A 24,247-nucleotide genomic window follows, 5' to 3' on the forward strand; every position below is an offset into this window, starting at 1 on the left:
TGCAAAAAGTGATATGCTTTGGCAGGCCTGTGTTCTTTTCCAAAACCTGAAACATCAAAACGCAAAGCCTTGTCTTTTTATTGATTTTCCTGTACCATTTCCTTACAATAGTGCTTGATGATTGTTTTCTGTCCGCTTTAGCCTCATTCAGAATGCAATATGGCACTCAGATGTCCACTGAGAGAAATACCAGAGTTGTCACTGCTTTGCCTCTGATTTGTCAGGTTCTGTGGTCGGCGGCCATTTTCTGGCATCGAACACAGCACAGGTCCAAGGTTGAATTAATGTTTAATCCATTGACTTGTCCACATGAAGTATTATGCTCCTTCTGTTGCCTCGACTGTCCTATGCCACAACTGATCAAGATAGCTATATTCTGTTGCTATATCTAGTCACTTCATGAAGCAAGAAATAAGAAATAAACTATCCCAGACTTCTTTTATTCTGCTTAGAACACTAAATATTGGGAGTCTTTTGCTTTGTATATCCTATATATTTTAAGTACACTTCACTCGATTTAGTTTTAATCTAACTCTGCATAGTTATCCTAGTCCCGTTAGAGTGGCATGACGCAGGCGGGAAAAAGGTGATGATCCACCGGCAGCTCCGTGACAAAAGGAGTTAAGTAACATAAAATAGAATACACTGGGATAAACAATATCAAACTAAGGATGAACCAAAACAGAGACGCAAAGGACTAATAAACACTAGGAAAAACAGAAAACCAATAAAAAAAAACAGGTGAGGCTGACCTGAAACCCATGACTGCAGGGTTACAGCCTTTTTTGCCACATGTTCAGCCCATTGAGCTATGTTGTGGTCCAAGCAGCTGGGGAAACACACAAGGGTCTAGTGCAAAGACAGGAAGGAACAGGATGGCCAGCAACACCTGCTGGCCAAGTGTGGAAGTGACATAAAGATCAGGGACGGACGGTTACTGACACTGACAAGTCCTACATAACAGCACTTTTGTAACATTGTGAGACAAGCAATGGTACACATATTATTGGGAACGATAGACAGGAATGCACAATGAAACAGGGGCCTGAAACACCTACTCTCAAGGCCAAGCCGCGTCCCAAAACAATAACGCATTATTCCGATGAGAGTCTGACTCAGTTTCGACACACTGGATCTGTGTTAAATGTTAACTTTTTCAACTGGAAAAAATGTAACTTTAGAAAAAACAGCCTTGTTTTCCAGTAATACAAAGTGATGATTGAATGAAGGGGACTCAGGTTAGATTAAGGTCTATAGATGCAGTAATGAGGGCATGTGAGGATATTGGGCCTAAAAAAAAAACATTATGACAGGGCACAGCAATTAGAAGTTGCCAGGGCAACTGTTTCTGCGGCTTCCGGCTACAGCTTGTCTTCCTTGTTCAGGCACAGGAACAAGCAATAAAAGCATACGGCAGTCCATTCACATAAGCAGTTTCTCCGTGCCAAACGTGATTGCAACCTCGCTGTGCATAAAAGGGTCTGCCGGCACTTCAGAATAGAGCGATTCTCCTTGGACGCCGACGCGGATTTTCAAAGTGCGTTCAGAATGATCAGATATGCATTTTAAAATAATGCTGTCCGTACGCTGGAATATAGCGCCTCACATGAACTTTTTACATCCGCGTCAATATTAGCTCCAAGTCTTCGACTCGCACATGTTTGCATAGCGGCTCAGGTGTGAATCAATGTAGCGCAGGGTAAGAGAGAGGCCTTAGAACTCACCTGTCATAATGTGGCGCAATCGGTCTTAGCGGAAAGGGGGGCAGAGACCCATGGGGAGACTCAGCCCTGTAGAGGCTGTGTGAAGTGTTGGTCTTTATCTTTGCTCAGAGTTGATCCCGGCTAGGGAAAAGGTAGAGGGCTGTAAAATTGAAAAAAGAAATACATCAAAGAGGGGTAATGAACCTTGTCCAATCCCAGCCCAGCGGGCTAAAGAAACCGGGAGAATTCTGATGAAGCCGTCGCTTGGAAGAGCGATGGTCAGATCAGGTGGAGAATGTGGGAGGTGGGAGGCAGGTGCTTGACATCGCTTCTCTGTTTCTCTTTCATTTTCTGGAATTTCAACCGCAGGAACCTTTGGTGATACAGAGTCGAGGCTTCAGTGGGACGCGGCAGCCCTTAAATATCCGGGAGGGCCCCCTACACCTCATTAAGTCAGCACTAACTTTTAACTGCAGGAGATCAGAGGCCTTCTTGAATTTATCAGAGCAGTAGAGAACCCTTCACCCGTCACTTTGCCTGAGCCCTTTGCTCAGGATGAACTGACTGCATTAAACACTTGCTTGTAGCTTATGATTCAACACAGAGGAAACAAGTCGGGGTAGATTTTTCTGATATAAGTTTGCTATTGTAATACATGCCTTTAATTTGTTTAGGGAGGTGATATCCATTGCTGATTATGCCTTAGTCATTTAGCATTTGAGAACAATGACAAGATGTTCTCAATAAATATAAACAGCTAATTTAGTAGTGCATAATTATGTATTACAGCAGTATGGCAGAATATTTAGCAAGTAGCTCTCACACCTACAGGTTTTACACGCACATCCCTGAATGTCACGTGTTTTCCCTGTGTTCCACTTAAATAACTGAAATATAGATGGATTAAAAAGCAAATATTTATGTTTTATCATTATGTGTGATTTTTTTTTTGTAAATTGTACCTTAGTTAAATTAGAACAAACGCATGTTAGTCTAATTTTAGTAATGAAGTTCATAACCAAGTGTTTTCCAATGACTCACTGTAATTCTTCCAGGAAATCAAAAACAGACATCAAACAACGAACAAGCAAACAAATAAAAAATGCTCATTGATCTAGGGTGAGTGATCGGGGGCCCTTTTTAGAGGCGGGGGATTGGGAGTTCACTGATTTGGCCAACAGTGTCGGCTTGCTGGATCACATCAACACATGGATCCATTCCCTTTCACAGCTATTGACATAATCAAATGTAAATGCTGTACTGTCAAGGATAAGTTCCAGCTATATGAAGCTTATCCACAGCTTGACCAGGGTTAGTGAGAAAGCGATGGGCTTTTCTCTGATTTATTTCCCAATCTCTTCACATTTATTCCCCTCAGAAACAAATGCATTCTGTTGACCAATGTTTATCTTATCAATATACCTATGAACTGTGGAATGTATTTACATTTTGCGCCCTAAAACTCTGTGAAGGGAATCTGTGAAAAGAACTATTGCTCAAACTTGGCCAAGTGTTTTTAACTTAACTCCTTGAGCGTCACTGATGTGGGCCTGTGTTACAAAACTGGTATTGACTCTTAGCGTTTATCTGTGATTTCCTAGCCAATCGCAGGCAGCCAAAGCTTTAATGACACAACTAGTGCTACTTTGTATGGAGATGGAAAAAAATGTCATTGTCAGGCATTGACTGCTGGCAGTGCTGAGAGAATATTCACCATCTCCATTCATTTATGTAAATCGAGAAACATTTCAAATAAAATGCACGTTTGTGTGGAATAAAAATCCCTTTGTGCCATGGTCTGACAGCACACAAAAACTGCCAGCCTTGTGAAAGCATCTCTCTCAGCTATATCTCAGACAATCACACCATTCAACAGCATACTGGCTGATGGGGCCTTGGAGAATCCAGTACAATTTTAATGATGACTGAGGTCAAAAAAAAGAAAAGAAATATGTACAGTACTCCTCTACCACTTGGTGATTTTGGTTGGCTAAGTGCTTTCAAGATCTCAAGGTAATATCCCTCTATAGACTTTTCATATATATTTTTCTTCTTAATTAATATCAATGTATTATTGTAATATTTTTTTAGTTGGGTTAGTTGTATAATAGTAAATTCATGCCATACATTCCCTGTTGGAACATGAATTTCCACATATTTATGGGCTTTCGGGTCCAGAAATGACACCAACGAGCTCAAGAGATTCTGTCAAAGTCCAAATATGCTGCTTCATTCATCCTGAGAGGATGCTTAGTGGGAAGTAGATGAAAGTACTTCACTCTTCTTATATATAAAACAATCCATTTTTAATGGTCTAGCTGTTTTTGGATTCTTACTTGGCTGCAAAGCTTAACATTAATTCCAAAACACAAGGTAATCATATATTAAACCTGAAATAGAAGTGGACAAGGTGATTGTTCTGTTATCCAGGATACTCATTCAGAGTCCTCCTTTCTCACGCCTTGTTCAGTAACTTGTCTTTTTTGTGTTTCATTTTTGGGTTAAAATGAGTCATTGATGTATTATATCCATGTTGCAATTTCTACATAAGAGGTAACATCCTGTTTCTTCAAACCACTGAGATGCTGCATTTGCAGAAAATGTTGCATTTTCCCTGAAACTGTCATAAGTGGGTCAGTTTCATAACTTGATATATTTTCACGTGGAAGTAAAATTTGATTGTGTCCAATACTTGTATGGATTTTGAGGTAGTAGATAGTTCAGAAGATTGAACTATGATTGAAGATCACAGCAGTCTTGGAGTATTTTGGTTGAATTCAGTACATATTTTTTCTAATGCAATTGTGGATAGGTGCTGTAAATTATTTTTTTAATTAAATAAAGGAAGAAGCAGTAGTCCAGAACTAACTCTAAATTAGACGCTTGTAATAGTGGAACTGATGTTATGCTGAAGTTTATATTATATAACACCCACTTTTTCACAGTTTTGAGTTTCTGTTCTTTGTTTGATACTTCTCACATTCTAAATCTTTGCACTATGACCTCTGGATTTTATGGGGCAAATAACATTTCTTTTCTACCATGTTGATAGGGTGCAAAAAGGCCTTCAAAGAATAATTCGCGAGGTCCAAATGTTTTACAGGTCATAATCCTCCACACACAAATGACAAATGGGAGTGTCAAAAAGATGAAGTCACAGTGTGGTAAAGAAACAGATGCTTTTTTCTCCTTAAGGAACAGAGAGAATGCGATGCACGCAGCCAGTAATTTGCAAGATCAAACATGAAGGTCCTGACCCCAGATAATATTTTATTTAGTTACCTGAAGTTTTCTGTATGTCACTTTCACCTTCAGATGTCAGATGGAGAAAAGTGTTGAAATGCATACAGTAGCTATGCAAGTGCATTTTTGAATTAAGTGCTTGTAAGTGCAGTGGTAACTTACGATAGGTCAGTAAGCTATGGAATGGTTAGTTTAAAAAATCCCCGTTTGCTGCAAGTGGGTTAGTTCCTTAAGTATATCCAAATAAAAATAAAAATATCCGTCTATGATATCATTCATCTATTTTATTGAAAAGTTCACATAACACATCCTAAATTATTTATGGTTTGGCCTCAAAAAAGACTGGAAAAAAAAACAAAGAACATTACATTTATTTAGTAGATGCTTTTTTTCTTCTGAAATGACAAAGCAGCACCGGAAGCAACTGGGGCCCAAGGGCCTCGTCGTGTCAGCCCACTGCAGACCCTAGAATTTGAACCCCCAGCCTTCCGGTCACAGACGCAGCAGTCGAACCCCCAAAGCCACATACCAGCCAGCAGCTGAAGGATCTAGCATACTACATCTTGCATCCTAGATTTCAGGCAGTAATTGAATTAAAATACTATGTACATTCACAGCAGCTACAGATGTTTTTCACCCACTCAGGAATGCTTTGGTATTCATTTCTCCTTCTTCAACCACTAAGAAATTAATTCCATTCCCTGTGGATTATACAAATACTACATTTTGCGTTATTTAATTGGTGCACTCAACAGCATCTCCAGATGTTTGTGGCGAAGGACGTACTGGCATGTGTTTTTTTTCTTCGTTCTAAACATCGGATTGCACAATAAGTGCCTGGAGAATTCTGCAGAAGCCGCTATTTGGCTATATTAATTTCAATGAGCCTTCAGTAGCTGCTGATCTAACTGGTACTGCAGCCTACACAGCCAGCAGACTACTGTATCTCCGTGTATGTCTTCGTTTTGTATGGTAATGAAGCCTATTCCCGCAAAATAGAATACAGCAGCATCATCTGAACATATCAGTCAGTCATAACTAACAGAGTCGCTGGCACATTTGCCAGTGCTCCCTGCCTGCTTGTGCATTATATCCCTGTGTAGAGTTTGCCTGTTCATCCAGTATTTGCACTTGTTTTCATTCACGGACTCCAATTTCCTCTCCAAAAGCACGAGATTAAGTGAACTGGGACGTCTAAATCACCTGTAGTGTGTAAGTGCATATACCCTGTGATATACTATGTACCATCTGCCTAGCTTCTATGTCACTTGAGACCCAAACATCCATTAAATACACAAATGTAAAGCCTCCAGTGCATCATGCCCTGTGTTTTCTGGAGACCCGATTTTGCTGCAACCATGCAGTGGATAGATAGTTTTGGAAGATGGATTGCCTACCACACAATTAAAGGGATATATCAGCTATTAACATGCACACACAAAACAAAAGAAACAAATGTAGCTTCCCTGATCTTTGCACCTCAAATTCCACTATGGCCTTTTTACATAAGGGATGCTTTGGAAAAATTGTTGTTAAAATAGCAAATTGCCCATGTGCACTCTGATTATGTCCGCAGTTTCCATTTTCACACGGAAAATGTATTTATAGTGCTTTGATAGCAAATTCAGCATGTTCACATTTACACGTCGGATAGGGTACTTGCCATATCATCAACATAAAACAGGCAAAGAAAGCTAATTCAGAAAACTGACTTTCCCTGTGTCGTAAAGATAAGGAAACTAATTAGAAGTAGTATAAAAAGTTTTTTTTTTTTGAGGGGAATTGCTTTAGAAACTAAATAAATATAAATAAATAATACTTACAAGAATGAACAAACAAGAGAGTTCTGGTCTGAAACATTCTCAAAAACAAGGACATAGGTTTGGTTTCAACGTTGGTAGGGACCAAATCAGCCCCGAACCCCCCTCCCCGCCAGACATGCATGGTACTCACAATATCAGTGGGAACATGTCCCTGCCATTTATATCTAAATCCACACCCTGGCTTCAAAATAAAAGTTCAGTTGAAAAATTACTCATAAGGAATTAGTGTCCACTGCTGCAATGAATTCTGCGTAAATCATTTCTCCCGTTTATTCCCATGTCTTCATCAGTCAAAAATTCAGCGACAATTGTTCTTGTCACTCCTTATTGTTTGTTTAATTTAATTTTACATTGGAGCAATTACTGGAAATGCTCAGTTAATGGAAAAAAAGCTGTTTACAGGATTGTAAAAAGGTTAAATGTTGCATTTGAGTGAAATAAAGGATTATAGGCATGAGCGGATTTTAGAAACAAACTTCCTATTGTGTTGATGATTAAACAGCTGTTTATTTACGCCCAAATGTGCAATGTCTAATAAAATTATCATGGTTTACCTAAACAAAGCTCATTGAGGAAAGTATGGTTTATAAGCCTATCATGATGAATTGCATTGAAGGAGCCCACAAAAATATTGTCAGACATGTTGGTTCATCAAGGATCTATATGTCTGCATGAGAGTTAGAGCACTTACCTATGGGAAGTTGTGTTTCAACACAATCTGTTTCCATAAACAAGAAAATAGCCACAGGGTGACATTGCCTACAATGGAGACAAATCAATATTTGTATCAGATTGGCCATGCGAGAGCAGGGCAATGTACAGCACACAGGTTTGCCAGGTTAAACACACACTGGATGGTTTAGGGAGCCATTGGGGCTCTGGCAGAACCCTGAATTGGACTGAACAAGTGGTGAATAATTACAGACTACCAAATATCTTTGTTTGACTCACAAGAATAATTGATTTTTTTTAAGAGATGATTTCTTTTCCTGCCATGCAGAGTCTCCTTCTGCCGTGATCATGGTGGAGCCGGACTTCCACCAGGTTCTAAAAAAAAAGTAATTAATTGGATCTGATTAAAATTAATGAAGTAATTAAAGAACTGCCTGGCCTGTTTTTAGTGTCACGCAATCACCCTGCAGTGATGGAACAGGGGTCCCAGGTGGCTGTACGGGGAGTGGTTGAAATAGCTTTGCTGTGATTGGTCCTCTGTCAATCTGAGGCTGTAAGGCCAGGGGGCCCCAAACCTGCAGCTGTGGGAGGGGGGGGCTGACATCTCTTTTATATAATCTTATAATGGCTCGCAGTGGATCAGGTATACAGAATTATATATTTCTTTTGTCGCCAAGTCAAATTGAGTGCTTGACAAAGACATGTGAACTGAACTGGAAAGCCATGCCCTTTTGTATCCATAGTAATAAAAAAAAATTAAATTAAAGAAAAATTTAAATAGCACCACGTCAGCTTTGAGCTGACCAAGCGTGATTTGACAAATCACCATAAAACAAGCTCTCGCAGCTCAGATTTCGAGAAATAAACACGCAAACTTTACAATGTACAAGGGAAGGAGAGATAACCAGAAGACAATCCATAATGTCAGAAGTGAATATATTTCTGTGACATGCACTGTATACACGGTTAACAGTAATAATTATGAGCTGAAAATGGAGGAAAATGTAGCAAAAAATGATTAAAAGGGTAAAATCTGATAGAATCATTTCACTATTTCTGTTTCTGCCCGTACGTTTCCCTTTTGTTTAGCACACATGAAAAGAAATGACTGTATCCATGTTATCACAGTATTATACAATACAAATGTTCATATTTCATTTAATTATAATAATTTCTAATTAAAATGAAAATGATTTAACTGATCATTCCCATGCGACTTTCAGGGCTGCATAACACTAGAACATGAACGTACCTCAGACCTCGGGGACGTTGTACAAATGGCCTGACCCTGCATTCAGATCCCAGGCTTTGCCCTCACCTGTATGTGTGTGTGCGTGTGTGTGTGCGCGCGTGTGCGTTCGTGTGTGTGTGTCACAGGAGAGCAAGAGGGGATATGCAAAAATAAACATTCCAATGTAGCTGTACAAATAAAGCATCTGTCCTTTTTCTGCACCTGTCCGGGTTACGGGGGTCCAGATCGTAGACACAAGACAGGGAATAACCCAGGACGGGGCACCAAGCCATCGCAGGCGGAGGACACACATCATTCACATTTATGGGCGATATGACAACTCCGGCGCACCTTAGTACGTTTTTGGACTGTGGGGGGAAGGTAGAGGAAAGCTGACAAGAACACAGGGCAAACATGCAAAGTGCACGCACACACAGAGCCATGGTGGGGACCTGAACCCTAATCCCAAAGGTGTGAGGCAATAGTGCTAAAAACAGCAGCAATCATCAATTAAAACATTCCTGACACTGTCACCTAGCACTGCTCGTCACTGCTCTGTGTCCCCCTCTCCCCCCAAGACGCAGGGCACCAAACTTGTGTGGGGCAAAGCCTCTGACTTTTACAGAAGCCAGACTAAAGCCTGGCCCAGAGAAGAATTCACGGCTCGGTCGGCCAAAGCATGTGTCTCACAGATAAGACAGATCACTGCCCCCAGACCTTGGCTTTGCACCAAAGACATGTAGCTGCCCAGCAGGACTGCGGGGGAAAAAGGTAAAAAATAAAAAAAAAGTTCTGTCTTCTAAAATTTCAACTGCAAAATGGATATAAAGTTCCCTCCGTGATGTCCCAGGTGCCGCAAAATGTATTAGTTTGAAAAAGAATACATTATATTTGCCTTTAGTTTACAAAAATTTTAATTAAGAATAACCAGACTGGATTTTTTTTTTTTTTAATATATAAATATTTGTTTATGGTGCCAGTTTAACAGTCCATATCAGGTGTTCATAACAAATATTATAGAAATTCACAAACTGGCTGTCAACTAACAACTTTCCCCTTCCAATCTCATTCCAGATCTCCACTTTCCCTTGCGATGAGCTTAGCTGTTTCTGCACCTAGGTATCAGCATCTGATATTTTGGTCAGAGCTACATGTTTTCGTCAGCTCAGGAATCTCTAATCAGGACATGCCTGCCGATCTGTAAATATGATAACGCCTAATGAGATCACCTCAGAAGGGAGGCTGTGCGGTGTAAACGGAAAGCCAGTCCCGCGTGACTCATTTATTCAAAAAGACTTGCATACAGCTTACACATGACATTAACCGGCAGAACATTTTGCTGAATTAATTTATTTCCTCCCCATCCTTTCCACTCTGACATTTTCTTGGCACTTCCTCAACTGGGATATCCGTTTACCCAGAAAGCACTTGGGCGTCACGTCCATGACCGCTCTGTCCTTCATTGGCGTAATTATACTTTGGTTTGGCATGGCTGGTTAAAGCCCTGGAAATAAGAATAAAACTACTGAACAAACAAACCTCACTTTCTTTTGCCCTCAATGCCTTCTGCTGACTCACAAGTATTGCATTTCAAAGTCAGTTTTATATATTGTTTCTTATATTACGACTAAGACTAAGACTAAGAGTTATTTTTACACACACTTTCAGCCCACAGACCTCGTTATATTTCACCCTAAAAAAGAGTTTTGATTGTTAATATTGAAGTTCTGATGTTTTCCTTTCCTCTTTCTAGTGGTTTTACTTATTGACTTGTCATTTTTTTTTCTCGGTTGGAAAAAATCTTAAAATATTGATAACAGTGTTATGACTATATTGGTCTTATTAGTGCTGTGTCCCAATATTGCTGTAATAGTCTTTGTCCTTGTAACAAAATGTCCTTACTTCAGTACTTCAGTACTTGGGGGATGTAATTGCTTTGGGTTAAGGAGATGGCTGTTGTGGAGTTGATGCAATGGAAGGAAATGGAGTAGCTGTTAAATACCTCCTGCCTTGAATATTAATTAAAACACCGTTGACCACCTGTCTGTTTGACGGGACGTACGCCACTAAGGTAGATCAGGTCGGATGACGTAGCGTTGACAGCGACACTGATGGAGGTGAGCAGAGAAAAGCACACAACCACGTGGGCTGTCATTTAATACGTGACGATATTAACGCGGAGCTTTGCCTGAAATAAAGGTATCACTCCCGCTGGTTTATGGCTTCGTTTATTTCTCCACCGGCACCCATTATGACTGACTGCGGGAGAAGCTGGAGAGCAGAGGCAGTGATGGCACAGAGAACTAATTAAATGTTTAGCTAAAAACACTCCGCTGTCCTCGGACGAGCTTTCTCTCAAGCCCTAGTACATGACACCTTCTCCAGTCGCACGATTACGCAGGTTTGAGTGGCAGGACGGGAGGTGTGAGGGAGTAATTGTTGCCTGTGTGAAGCCAGGTGTGCGTGACCCTGCGTTCACCCTGCGATCCTGTGTGTTTTGAAACAACATGCTTGCAAAACTCAGTCTCCCAGTTGTGAGTGAAGCAGACACCCAGTTAAGCAATGTAACAAAGAGGGGTGGTCACATCCAATCTGATTGCGGGTTTTTCCTCTCTTCCCTTTTTGGTTCGGGCCTACCTTGAAATCAAACCTTGAGCACGAAAGGCCTAAAATTAGATTCAATATATTATTTTCTACATAAATGCTTCACTGATAAACTGCAATGCGTTCTGGAGAACTGAAACGGTTTAAAAGTGACAGATGTGGCATCTTAATTTTTTTTAAAAGTATTTGAATAACTTCATGCATATCATTTAGGTAAATTTCCATTCATGTAGATTAATCCTCTGAGGCAGAGGATCTTTCTGGTATATTAAAGAAACTGTACTATGCTGTTCTTGATATTAAAATACTAGGAAGCCATTTTTCACATTTTGTGAAAAAGAAAAAAAAAAACTGCGTAAGCGAGTTTCTCTGTCGAAAGAAGAATCCTGCATCACTTAACATGCAAATCAAAAACTGCGACCTTGTGATCGGTGGGTTTGTATTGAAACAAAATCAGACATCACATGTAAAATCTAGTCTGGAGGAAAATGAATGGAGGAGTGATGAAAAATTTATGTCAACACCGGTCATGGAGAAAGGCAGAAAAGATACAGAGAAGATCTTTATTCCTACATCATTGATTATACTTCAGGCTATGATAAAGTAAAGCATGAATAAGTTATGCACACACTCATTAAGGTGGATATTGGCATTTCAGGCTAATAAGGAAGATGTATATTGAAATTAAAAAGCCACAAGGAGGACATAGTGAAGATACTGTAGGTCAGTGTTTCTCAATCCAGTCCACGGGGACCTCCAGCCAGTCCACGTTTTTGCTTCATTCCAGCTCCATACCAGGAGCTGGGTGGGAGCAAAAACGTGGACTGCTGGGGGTGCCCAAGAACCAGGTTGGGAGACAGTACTGTTGATCAATACAGCAGTAATTAGGACAGCCCCCCGTCCATGTTTTTTTATATAAATTTTCTTTTTACATGACAGGATGTTTCCCACAGCATTTTGACGGCAACAGTCATATTCCCATGACCAGTAACTGAATAGTCTGTTAGTACCAGGCACACATGAATGGTTAATTTTAAGTCTGTGAATGTCTGAATATCAGATTGCCAGAGTACAAAACCAAAATACTACTCAGATTTAGTTTCTCTCACTTTTTCTACATCTTTTTTTTTTTTTTTTTTTTTGCTTGGGGGTCATGTGGTGGCCAGTCCCACAGCTGAATAATAACTCTACAGCACGTTTCCTGGGGGCGCAATTCGCCAGTGTTAAGTGCATTTGTCTGTGAAAGCGCTGAGATTACAGGAACTATTAACGGCGCTGCAGAGCTCATTAGGTTTGCAGCAGATTTCCATTTGCCGTGGTCAAAACATCAGCACAAAATGATAGATCTATTTTTCCTTTATCACAGCAGCCCACGTAGCTGATGTTTAATGGGTGGGGGGCTGGCAAGGGCCATAATTAACCCTAAAACAATAATTGGACAAGGCCATTGCACAGCATTTCCTCCTTCACTTAAATGCTAGTGGTGGCCCGTCACTCACGAGTTCCCACATGCATTTGCACCACAGAAAAGTTAAGCTCAGATCCGAAACGGAGATAGAATTATTTTACAGTAGCTATGCTTGTTGGCACGAAGACAGGAGCTATTTTCTTGCCGCATTTCACTTTGTTGTATTTTTGGAAAGAAATGCCATAACAGTGTGTTTTATGTGGTCCTTACTTACAAGACTTCCCTGCCTTCATAAAGAAACACACAAGTACCAGTGTATATTGTTTAACGCCCTGCTTGCTCTTTGCTGTGTTGCTCAGTGGACTAAGCCTCTGTGCTTCTAAGTAGAAGGTCATTGGTTCAAGCCCTGCCCCAGCCCGTCATGTAGGTCCTTGAGCAAAGCCCTTAACCCCCAGCACTCTGGCTGCTACTGGGAGTGGCTGCCCTTCACAGCCAGCTTGCTCTCCCCAACAGAGAGCAAGTGGGGGGGGGGGGGGGGGTGTAAAGAGAATTTCCCCACCAGCGTCAATAAAATATGAGTTACTTTTATTAATATAACTATTGCTCTTTTTGTATGGTTACTTGTTGACATTTAATATGTAACACTAGTAAGCACTTTCACATTGTATGGACAAAAATGTCGGTCAAATAAAGAAATTTTAATCTACTGAAGGTTATATAGAATAAAAATAAACATCTCAAAGAATTAGAGCCACATCCTGAGGCTTAGTGATGGCAAGAGGAAACATCAGCAAAAACAACAACAACAATCAGGTCAACAACAATCATTATTCTTTTAAATATTTAAGAAGGTTTTCGGAGCCTTCATTAGTTAATAGACCCCAACTTCCCTCTTTATCAGTTTCAAAATATTATCACACATATTCTACCTATTTGTGTTGTTTATATACAGGACATTCCGAGTCAGAAATGACAAAAAAACAGTCATTAATTTTAGATAGGAAAGAATTGTAGTAATGCTTCACACTGTAGACAGTAAATATCAATATGATATACAGTCATAAGGAAATATATAACTTTTATATATAGTTGTAGATTGATTCATCTCCATAAGAGCCAGAAGATCTCAATTTGAATTAGAATTACAATCGATAAGTCTTCAGGTGCTCTGTGGCTTTGTGACGAAGTCAGGAAAAGATGTGTGGTAGCAGCCGACGGCCCCTTGGCTGCGGGCGGTGGAAAGGGAGGGAACATCGGGTGATGATGAAGCCGCAGGGTCGACGCTCACTGTGTGGTCTGCGCAGGGAGACGTTCCGTTTTCCCCCGGCGCCTCTAGTGGCTCCTGGCTAATTTTAATCGACCAGCGTTTCCCCCATATTTGGGCAAGGTGTCTGCTCCGCTGCAGCTGTCTCCGGCCCCGCGTTCGGAAAAAGAGTATAAAAATAAATGAAGGCGGGAAAAGTAGAGTCAGGGGGGCGAGTGTCTCTGACGCAAGGTATTGCATAATAACAAGTAGCAAATCGATGGCATTTAAACTGACTCCACACAAAACTGATATCCAGATTCAGCATTATAAATAGGAACAAAGAACAATAGCTATTTTTGCCTTAGAGATAAGACAGTCAGATTGAAAATAACGGTTGCACTAAATAATACACTAGGGTATCGGGAAAGATGAAAAGCTGACAGTAAATGGTATTTGCGGAATTTAACTTTACGGCATGTATGGCACTGATAGCTGGTTCCTGCACGCTTTGCTAATCTTGCTAATTGTAGCCTAGTGCGGAGTTTACAGATTTATGCTATTATAATTAGGCTGCTCATGCTAAGCCTGTGGACCGATTTACCAGGTCACGGGTCACTTGAGGCGGACGTCGTGCCGGTTCTGTGATGCGCACTGGCGCCTCACTGTTCCAGGAGCGCCGCTCTCATCCCAGCTCCATCTGTGTGGCGTCTGGCGGCATTCGCCTAGGTTCTCCTCCAGGTGCACCAGATTCCTCCCACGGATAAAAATGCATGCTGTTCGGGTACTTCCAGGCTGTTACTTCACTAGTGAAGCGCTTTTTATCCTCAACAGACTTTACCTGATTAAATGAAGTGGAAAAAGAAGCAAACTAAAGTTTGCGAGTAGCGTGATGAAGCTATGACTAGCCAAGTGAGCCCCCCATATGAAGTGTGACCACAAAGTCAATGTGAAAAGCTGCCTTTGATGACTTTTGCAATGGTTGCTGCTGTCACCCTGATGGTGTCCTTGCACAGTGATAGACTGCATGTTCATAAGACTGCTGAATCTTCTCTTCTGGTGACAACGTGATCTTTCAACATGGTTGAAATATGCGCCTGAATATCAAGAGTGTCAGTTACCGTAGTGGGTCAAATCTGGAAAATATGGAGGCCTCTACCTGCCATTGTCCCTCATTTGGTGTTAAGTCCCATATTCAGGTATCTTAGAAATGTATTTATTTATTAACAAAAAAAAGGAAGAAGGACTACTGTGAAAAAATGCCTTGAAAGAAGAACAGTTGTGGAAGGATCCAAAGGGTTTTAACACACTTATAAGTACAAGAGAAAGTTGTAAGCAATCAGCTACTAAATGTATCCTAAGTTTCCAGATGGAACACAAATCAGAGGGTGAAATAACTTTATTATTTTGTAGACACTCTGTATCAGTTTCATCTATGCTAAGATTAGAGTTTCAGAAATGTTAGTAAGAAAAACGGCGAACGATTCATCCAAGTAGCAAGTAGTGCTAGCAGACCTAAGACGCTAAAATCGACACGTAAAGCCAAACTCTGCACTTTTAGGAGCCGCGCCGAGGTCAGACGGGGAGTGCTTCTGGGGAGATGTTCAACATGCTATGCTCTGTTTAAACCAAAAGAAACTATATATATAATTTATATATACCCTGAGAATTTTTGTTCACACACTGATGTCCAAAAAGTATCCCGTGATGCTGCTTCAAGCTCCTTATTTATAAGAGGCTTGTGCTGAATGTTATCTCTCTTAACATATTTATAGAATTGATTGAAAGAGTCCAGAGAGCCGAGAGATGGTCAGCGAGATGTCTCTGCCATGCACCGGCTCCTTGGGGGTATGTGTATATTACACTGTCAAAGGGAGGCTTTGCGGAAAAATGCTACGGAAAGCGCCAAAAGCTAAATCCGCTGTCCGACAACCTGCCTGTAATTCGGTCACGCCAAAAGGAGACAGTCAGAACAAAAGCATGCGACATGCTGTAATTCTGTAAATATCCCTGATCGGTGATATTGAAATGAACGGGGAAACAAAGAAATAAAAAAGAAATAAAACATATTATAAAGCTGTCACGTAAGTGGACATGGCGATAAGGAGGGGAACACACTCAAGCGGCAGAGGTAGAAGGAAGCCGCAGGTAATTTGACATTGTGTTTATAGTAGCCCGCGAATGGCCTGTCTGTTACGATGTCTCTTTTGAAAGCGCATATTGCCCGTGAGAGCCAGCGAGGGAGAAAGAGACCGAGAGAGACTCGAGTGAGGGTTTCTCATCCCGTCAAATTAGTCGACACTCTGCCACTCCGCTTTTGATCGGCGCGAAGAAAATGCAGGGAGTCAGCTGATCCCTAATCCGCTCGTCTTGCTGCTCGGTGTGCGCACATCAAGAGAGGGATTGATTAGCCTCTGCGGCTTTGCGGCCACATGAAAGGGCCTCAAAGAGGCCCTAAAAAGATAGCGGGCAGACCTCTCCCGGGAGGCGTCTTCTTTTTGTGTGCACTGAGGAGACCGCCTCATCTGTCGCCGTGGAGAATACCAGCAGACCAATGGAACTCGCCTGTTGCGAGGCTGATTCGGCCATATTTGTTTGAGAAGCTGTGGAATCACTTTACAAGAAAGCTTTGTTGCTGTTCCTCTAGGAACAACACTGGTATTTAACTTACCATCATTAGTATTTACTGTACTGGGGGAAAGCGAGGCCGGGTTTTGAGAACAGAGCCTCGTGACACTGGGATTTCTGCACCGAGTGCTAACAGAGTGCTGTTGGCAATGTTCCCCTCCCAGGGATGGATGGGAGTAGTGTGGGCAGGAGACAACAAAAGACCTTTGGGATGAACAGATGTATAATTGCCGTTTCAGGAGGGAGGAAAGGGAAAAAAAACACAACAACCCTGCATATGTCAACACCTCACAGTCACAGCGTTCCAGGGCAAAATACAGGAAGCCCTGGCCAATGACCAAAGCAAAGCCAGCCTGAGCGTACGGAACGCTAGAAATAAAAGGCCGGTCAAGAAAAAGTGATGGAACGATGATCACCTGGCCCTCCCTCCCTCAGACGGAGAGACGGCGTCAAAATATGAGGCGAGTCCTTAATCTCTAGACGGCACAGGCATACAGGAAGGGCCCTTGCTGAAACTTGTTGGAACTGGCGGGGGCGAATTCCATTCCTGTGACAATGGCCGGCATTCAGGGACATTTGGCTGCGTGGGTAACATGACGAATGGGGATTTTCTTATAACTCGGTTCTACTCCGGAGGAGAAATATTATAGGCTGCATTATGCTAATGGGCGCTAATGGCACGAGAAGCTTATCTGTTAGCTATTGTTTGTGTCGGGCTGAGGTAAGCCTGGGTGGTTTGTCCCAACACGCCGGGAGAAACATAAGCACTATGCTCACGAACATGGCAAGTCAAACTCACGGTACTGCACTGGTGTTTTTAATAGGTCTTGTACAGATCTGAGGGATATTGACCAAATAAGCAATTTCTTTTATAATTATATAAGCCACACATATGGTCTAATGAATGTATTCAAGTGATGCTTTTATTAAGAATGATGTACATTTTGAGAAAGTCAGGTCAGCCACTCCCAGGATGACCGGGGGCCTCGCTCAAGGCCTCAATAGTGACATCACTCTGCCACTTGAACCGATGACTTGCCGAATACAGGCAGAGCGTCCTAACCTGCTGAACCACACACCAGCCATGGAAATCACCCAGACACAGAAAATCAGACTGGGGCACTAAGCAGGGGTTTCCAAAGCATTAATGAAAATACATTATGCAGAATATGTATGAACACCTGGAGAATGAAATATATGGAAGTAATCCCAAGCAAATGTGAAATTCAGTGTTACAAACTGACGTCACAAAGGAATTCTCAATAATACTGGGGGAAGGTTTCTTTTTTTTAATATATATATATATATATATATGGTATAAGACAAAAATATAGACTGCTATTTTTGTCTTTAGTGAGTAGAATATGTAAATATAAATTGGTGCCTTTTAAATTAAATATACAAAAACCAGATGCCAAGAGTATTACTTTATGCAAAAGACACTTGAGAAGCGAGAGTTCTGTATGGTAGATGCAGAACATACACTGTGTCTGGGGAAAGATTCTCCCATTTGGGGTTTGCTAATCCACTGAGATTAGCGCGCTTGTGCTCTCACGAGGAATCCGGCCATTAAATCAACAAGCTGTCACTTTGGATCCCTTTGCACCAGCATCGTCAGGGGAACAGATTCATCTGCAAATTCTTGGGGGTGCCCTCAGCATCCACAAGCAACTTTTTCACAATTAATTCATTTATAAAACATGTCATCTGACCCAAACTGAGGCTTGAGCAGTCAGTGTAAAAGTCTCGGATGCGAGTGATACAAAGTCAACACGGCACGACATTGTCAGACTGGGCAGAACACAGTCACAGATTAGATGGACTGTGATAGGCCATCTGACGACATTCCTACTACAGTAGAATGAAGACTTTTTTGTTAATCTAAGATGACATCTTAGAGACACAACTGGCTTTGAGCAGTTCTTGATTAAAAATGCATTATGTTTCATAAAATTGTTACATTTTAATGCACGTGTCTGTTTGGGCGGCATTGCCTAATTAATCAGATAAGGCTTTCATTGGAAACATTTTTCCCCCGAACTGCCCTATTAAATGTTGCATATGAAAAAAAATCATTATGCTTCCGCTGAGAGTGCTCAAAAGTTTACTTAACTGGGCAGGGTTCATTTTTTTAAAACCATACCCTATTTTATGGTTAAATTTAATTCAAAATGCAAATACAATCTGACGCTAAAAGCTTTCTTAAAATGCAAAGCAATGAGTTGTGTTCATTCCTCTTGCCCAATGATCCAAGGCTTCACCCTCCGAGTGATGTCTGATTAGGAGTGGGGGTTCGCATATTTTCTTAGCGAAAGTTGTACCTAAAAAATGACTTTTTGTCATTGCCACATTAGACTCCCTCAACCCTGACAAGGATAAAACATTATGACCTTTTCCATAAACTCTTAGAGTGATGGATGGATGGATGGACATACAATTGTTGAAAAATTAGGTTTGAATTTGGTATGTTGGTGTTGGGTATATGTATCTCTCACATTTCAGCAAATATGGTTGTGTTATTCTAATGCATGACAGACTTGGGGAGGACATAATGCAGATAGCTGATGTTTATCTTCCTACAAGAAGGAGCACGTCCTATGCATGGAATCCGGGAGGGACATTTCTGTGCACTCTGCAGGATCTCTTCTGTCCATGGGGCACCCATTAGGCAGCTGAACATGTGATGTGTACAAAAAACCATGTGACCTGCCAGAGGAAGCCCTGGTAAAGGTGATCAGCATGACCTGAATGGGTGGCGTGGTGCTTACTGTTCAGCACGATGCCAATGAAAACAATGATCAGTACTGTAGACGCAATGAGTGCCTGGGTGTTCACCACCTTTAGAATCACCTTTTCCCATTAGCTGGCAGTGGCTATCTGGGATGGGAATGATGGAGAGGCTCTGGTCGCTGTCATATAGGGCAAACCGCTAATTTATGTGATGTTATTAACATGCAGTCTCTTACCATTTAAAATGCCCTCGCTGCTATTATAAAACCTTTATCCTGTCACTTTCAGGCACTTAGCCTTTGCCTCAGCTTTGCTTCTGTCTAATTGTTCTCATAATGTTTTGAGCAAAGCTCTCCTAGCAAAAAATATATATATGTAGGAATATATGTATATATGTGTGTGTGTGTGTGTGTGTGTATATACACACACACACACCTCAGTTTCCTTCCGTATCTCCAAAGACATGCGGGTAGACTAATTGGTGTCTCTAAAATGTCTGTAGAGTACAATTGTGTGTATATCTGGGCTTTCAATACAGCTGCACGATATGTGAAATTTCTGCAAGTTACATTGTGATATTTACAAAACTAATGAAGGAAATGAAATTACCTGAAATAAACTATAGCCAAATCGAACCTATGATCGACCAATGGAGTAGTGGTAGTGGAGGTAACTGGTAGTGTTGCCACGAGTTGTGTGACACACAAAGCAGTGCTGACAAATGATTATTGTGTATGCGTACCATATATCATGCAGCTCTAGTCTTCTTCCTCGTTTCCAAGACGTGGTATCAATAAATTGGCTGTAATGTGTCTGTCTCGCTGTGGGCTGCCATGCCATCCAGAATGTGCCCTTATCTTCCACTCTGTGCCGCCTGGGATAGGTTTCAAGCCCTCTGATGAAATGTAAACACAGTTTAAATGTGGCCGAATGTTTCTTATGCTAGATTACGATTACATATGCTCTCAGAGTTTGTAAACGTTGGTCACAAGTCTGAGATGGGCGAAACAAACTAAATCAGATATTTCAGTTTTTACACTAAGCATTTTTTTACTCTGTCCAGTGAGAAATGCAAGCTGAACTTAACTCCCAAGTTATTACAATGCCTTTATACTATGTGCTTGGATGTCAGAATCAAAAAAGTAAGCCCTATAGTTTTATGTATTCCATCTGAATGATATCCTTTCAGTGCAAACCCTGTATATCTATGACTGCAGGCACGTGGGATAGTAGACTGAATTGGGAACATTATCAAAGGTATACACGTATATTAGGTAAGAAAGCAATATTTTCTAGGGGAGAATTTCTGATTCTCCAGTCACTTTATTCTTCAGCATATTTTGAGTGTAGCAGGCTAACTAGTTTCCTTTTTTTTGAACCGTTGCAGGATTGGGCCTGTTAACTTTTTATCTACTGCTGGTAGCTGAGCATTCAGGTCGATTGCTGTGTATCAGATTCAAAATCAGAAAACTTTAAACATGGAGCAATCCACAACTCAGCAGCATTGGCGTCAGCAGCAGTAGTGTTAAGGACCACTTAAATCTGTCAAAGTATGCATTCTTTCTAAATAGCTAGTTACTAACAATAGCTAAAGAACTAACATTCCAGTCATAGTTCTTGTCATTACTAGTGTGTGAGGTCCTGTTTTTTTTTTTTTTTGCATTGAAAATTGAGACTTATTTGCTAATGGAAAAGGCATACATAGGGTGGGTGTTGTTGAAGTAAATTATTAAATGTTTGAAGAGACAGTAAACCCTTGCACACCATGTGGCTTGCAAAACAGATTAATATTACAGTCATATTAGCAAAACAGAGCTATATAATGCAAGTGAAGCCATATACCTACACAGAAACTATATGAGGCAGCTAAAAATAAACACAAAGTTATGAGATATCTGTCTATGGCCTTGGACAGCAGGCTCTGCTGGGCCACAGGGCAGAAACAAAAACCAGACACATGCTTGTATTTAATTAGTTTACCGTGTTTTAATTAGCTGGATGTTGAATTAACAGAAGTGTTGAGAAATGCAGCAAATTAGAACCCCCGTCTTAATAAGCCAATCACACCTAGAGGAAAAAAAGGCCCATCAGAACCATAGGGCTGCTTTGTTCTGTGCAGACCGCCCCTGAATATCTCTGGCTATTGGTGGCAGGAAAAGGAATCGTGTGGTTTTTCATCAGTTTTTTCTAGCATTCCATATCTGTGGTCTGCCACAACCAAAAATAGAAAAAAAAAAACATTCAAAATGATTTCAGTTTCGCAACAGATATTGGCACATGCGACAGTCTCTACATACAATATTAACTTCAGCCATTGGCAAAAGGAAAGGCATCCAAATCAATTGTGCTGGGTCCACATAACTGAGTGTAATAAAGGTTGTTTTTAGCAGAAGCTAGTGATGTGTTTCTTTTTATAGAATCAATGTTCTTTTATTTTTTTGCCACCATCGGAGTCGGTGAGCGAATGAGATGCAAGTAGCTTCTGCGAGCTACAATTTGAAGAGATTTTGTTGTAAGTCCACCTCTCCCCTGAAAGTGATATCAGATACACAGAAGGACAGATATACTTATTTACCACACAGCTGCTAAACCTAATCCTTCATTGACTGTCCTGAAATTTGTGGAGTTCCATATATATCAATATAGATTTTTATTTTCTTTTATATTTTGCTGATAGGGAGGCATGGTGGGGCAGTGATGAGCCCTGGGTCCTGGGTTTGAGTCTCTGCCATGGATCTGTGTGTGCAGTTTGCATGTTCTCCCTGTTTCACTGTCGGGTTTCCTCCAGGTACTCTGGTTTCCCCCCACAGTCCAAAAACATGCTGAGCTTGATAGGAGTTACCAAACTGCCCATAGATATGAATGGTGTGTGAGCGTGCCCTGCGATGAGCTGGTGCCCCTCCTGAGTTGTTCCCTGCCTTGTGCCCTGCGATGAGCTGGCGCCCCTCCTGAGTTATTCCCTGCCTTGTGCCCTGCGATGAGCTGGCGCCCCTCCAGAGGTGTTCCCTGCCTTGTGCCCTGCGATGAGCTTGCGCTCATCCTGAGTTGTTCCATGCCTTGTGCCCTGCGATGAGCTGGCGCCCCTCCTGAATTGTTCCCTGCCTTGTGCCCTGCGATGAGCTGGCGCCCCTCCTGAGTTGTTCCCTGCCTTGTGCCCTGCGATGAGCTGGCGCCCCTCCTGAATTGTTCCCTGCCTTGTGCCCTGCGATGAGCTGGCGCCCCTCCTGAATTGTTCCCTGCCTTGTGCCCTGCGATGAGCTGGCGCCCCTCCTGAGTTGTTCCCTGCCTTGTGCCCTGCGATGAGCTGGCGCCCCTCCTGAGTTGTTCCCTGCCTTGTGCCCTGCGATGAGCTTGCGCTCATCCTGAGTTGTTCCCTGCCTTGTTCCCTGCGATGAGCTGGCGCCCCTCCTGAGTTGTTCCCTGCCTTGTGCCCTGCGATGAGCTTGCGCTCATCCTGAGTTGTTCCCTGCCTTGTTCCCTGCGATGAGCTGGCGCCCCTCCTGAGTTGTTCCCTGCCTTGTGCCCTGCGATGAGCTTGCGCTCATCCTGAGTTGTTCCCTGCCTTGTGCCCTGCGATGAGCTTGCGCCCATCCTGAGTTGTTCCCTGCCTTGTGCCCTGCGATGAGCTTGCGCCCATCCTGAGTTGTTCCCTGCCTTGTGCCCTGCGATGAGCTGGCGCCCCTCCTGAGTTGTTCCCTGCCTTGTGCCCTGCGATGAGCTGGCGCCCCTCCTGAGTTGTTCCCTGCCTTGTGCCCTGCGATGAGCTGGCGCCCCTCCTGAGTTGTTCCCTGCCTTGTGCCCTGCGATGAGCTGGCGCCCCTCCTGAGTTGTTCCCTGCCTTGTGCCCTGCGATGAGCTGGCGCCCCTCCTGAGTTGTTCCCTGCCTTGTGCCCTGCGATGAGCTGGCGCCCCTCCTGAGTTGTTCCCTGCCTTGTGCCCTGTGATGAGCTGGCACCCCTCCTGAGTTGTTCCCTGCCTTGTGCCCTGTGATGAGCTGGCGCCCATCCTGAGTTGTTCCCTGCCTTGCACCTCCAGGATAAGCTCTGGGCCCTGAATAGGACAAGTGATTTTAAAAAACAGATGGATGGATTTTACAGATTTCCTAGCTGCCCCCTCATCCGTTTCACTATTTTGAACTTTCAGGGCGTACCCCAGCCTTATGCCCTGTGCTCCCTGGATTAGGCTCCAGGTCCCCCTGCAACCCCAACCAGGATAAGCAATTGGAATGGATTGGTAGAGAGAAACATTTTCCCAGATGAAGGATATCTTCATGTTATAAGCCCTGAACAACTCATACTTGCTGTCATATTTACCTGACCATTTTGTATGTGAATTTAAGTAAATGTTTACGTGTACTTGTGCATTTCAGTGCTTCTAGTGACAGGTCAGTTGTAATTGGACACTGCTTTAATCAGAGTTTAATGACAGGAATCATCACAATAAACTAGATTCCCATGAAAATTGGGACATACACTCACCTAAAGGATTATTAGGAACACCATACTAATACTGTCATGCGCACCAGTCAGGTGATCGCCACTAGGACCCGGAAGTAGGTGATCGTCCGGAAGATAAATAGCGGAGCTTCACAGTCTCTCGCCGCTCAGTCATTGCTAAATGACCCAAGCCTCTTCTACCTCCATCGCCGGTACTGTGAGTACTTCAGCCTTTGATTCCAGCAGTCTGATTTTGTGTATATATAGAACGGGGATTCCGGTGGGAATTCCTACTCATTAGTTAAGGAGCGTTCTTAGATTAATCGCGTGGTTATCCTACCCTTTTCGTGTACACTCCGCGTCTGGGTTACCTTCCACGCTACATTAAATATCCGCTGTCTTCCGATCTTCGCCGTGTTTTGCTACGGGAATTCCTGACAGAATGACTGAGCCCGGTGCGGTTAACCCAGCGGAGTTCGCCGCCATCTGCGACGCCGTCACAAACCAGTCGGTACTGCTCGATCAG

The 24,247-nt window shown here is 42.3% G+C and overlaps 1 long non-coding RNA gene across 12 annotated transcripts in view; it reads right to left on the minus strand.

Annotated features, from left to right (window-relative positions):
- LOC111843603 (uncharacterized) overlaps positions 1–24,247 on the minus strand; it is a 65,315-nt gene that overhangs the window by 25,624 nt on the left and 15,444 nt on the right. For 3 of the 12 annotated variants that reach the window (XR_002838207.2, XR_011992649.1, XR_011992645.1), the window contains exons 1-4: positions 8,694–9,158; positions 7,721–7,816; positions 7,461–7,528; positions 1,725–1,863 (exon numbers count right to left, since the gene is read on the minus strand). This is a non-coding gene — a long non-coding RNA (uncharacterized lncRNA). Of the gene's footprint in view, positions 1–752; positions 893–1,724; positions 1,864–7,460; positions 7,529–7,720; positions 7,817–8,693; positions 9,160–24,247 lie in introns of those variants that run through there. The other 9 variants (XR_002838204.2, XR_002838202.2, XR_011992648.1 and 6 more) reach the window with 8 other exon arrangements.

The sequence above is a fragment of the Paramormyrops kingsleyae genome, chromosome 8 (assembly GCF_048594095.1).
Source record: "Paramormyrops kingsleyae isolate MSU_618 chromosome 8, PKINGS_0.4, whole genome shotgun sequence".
Taxonomy (NCBI): Eukaryota; Metazoa; Chordata; class Actinopteri; order Osteoglossiformes; family Mormyridae; genus Paramormyrops; species Paramormyrops kingsleyae.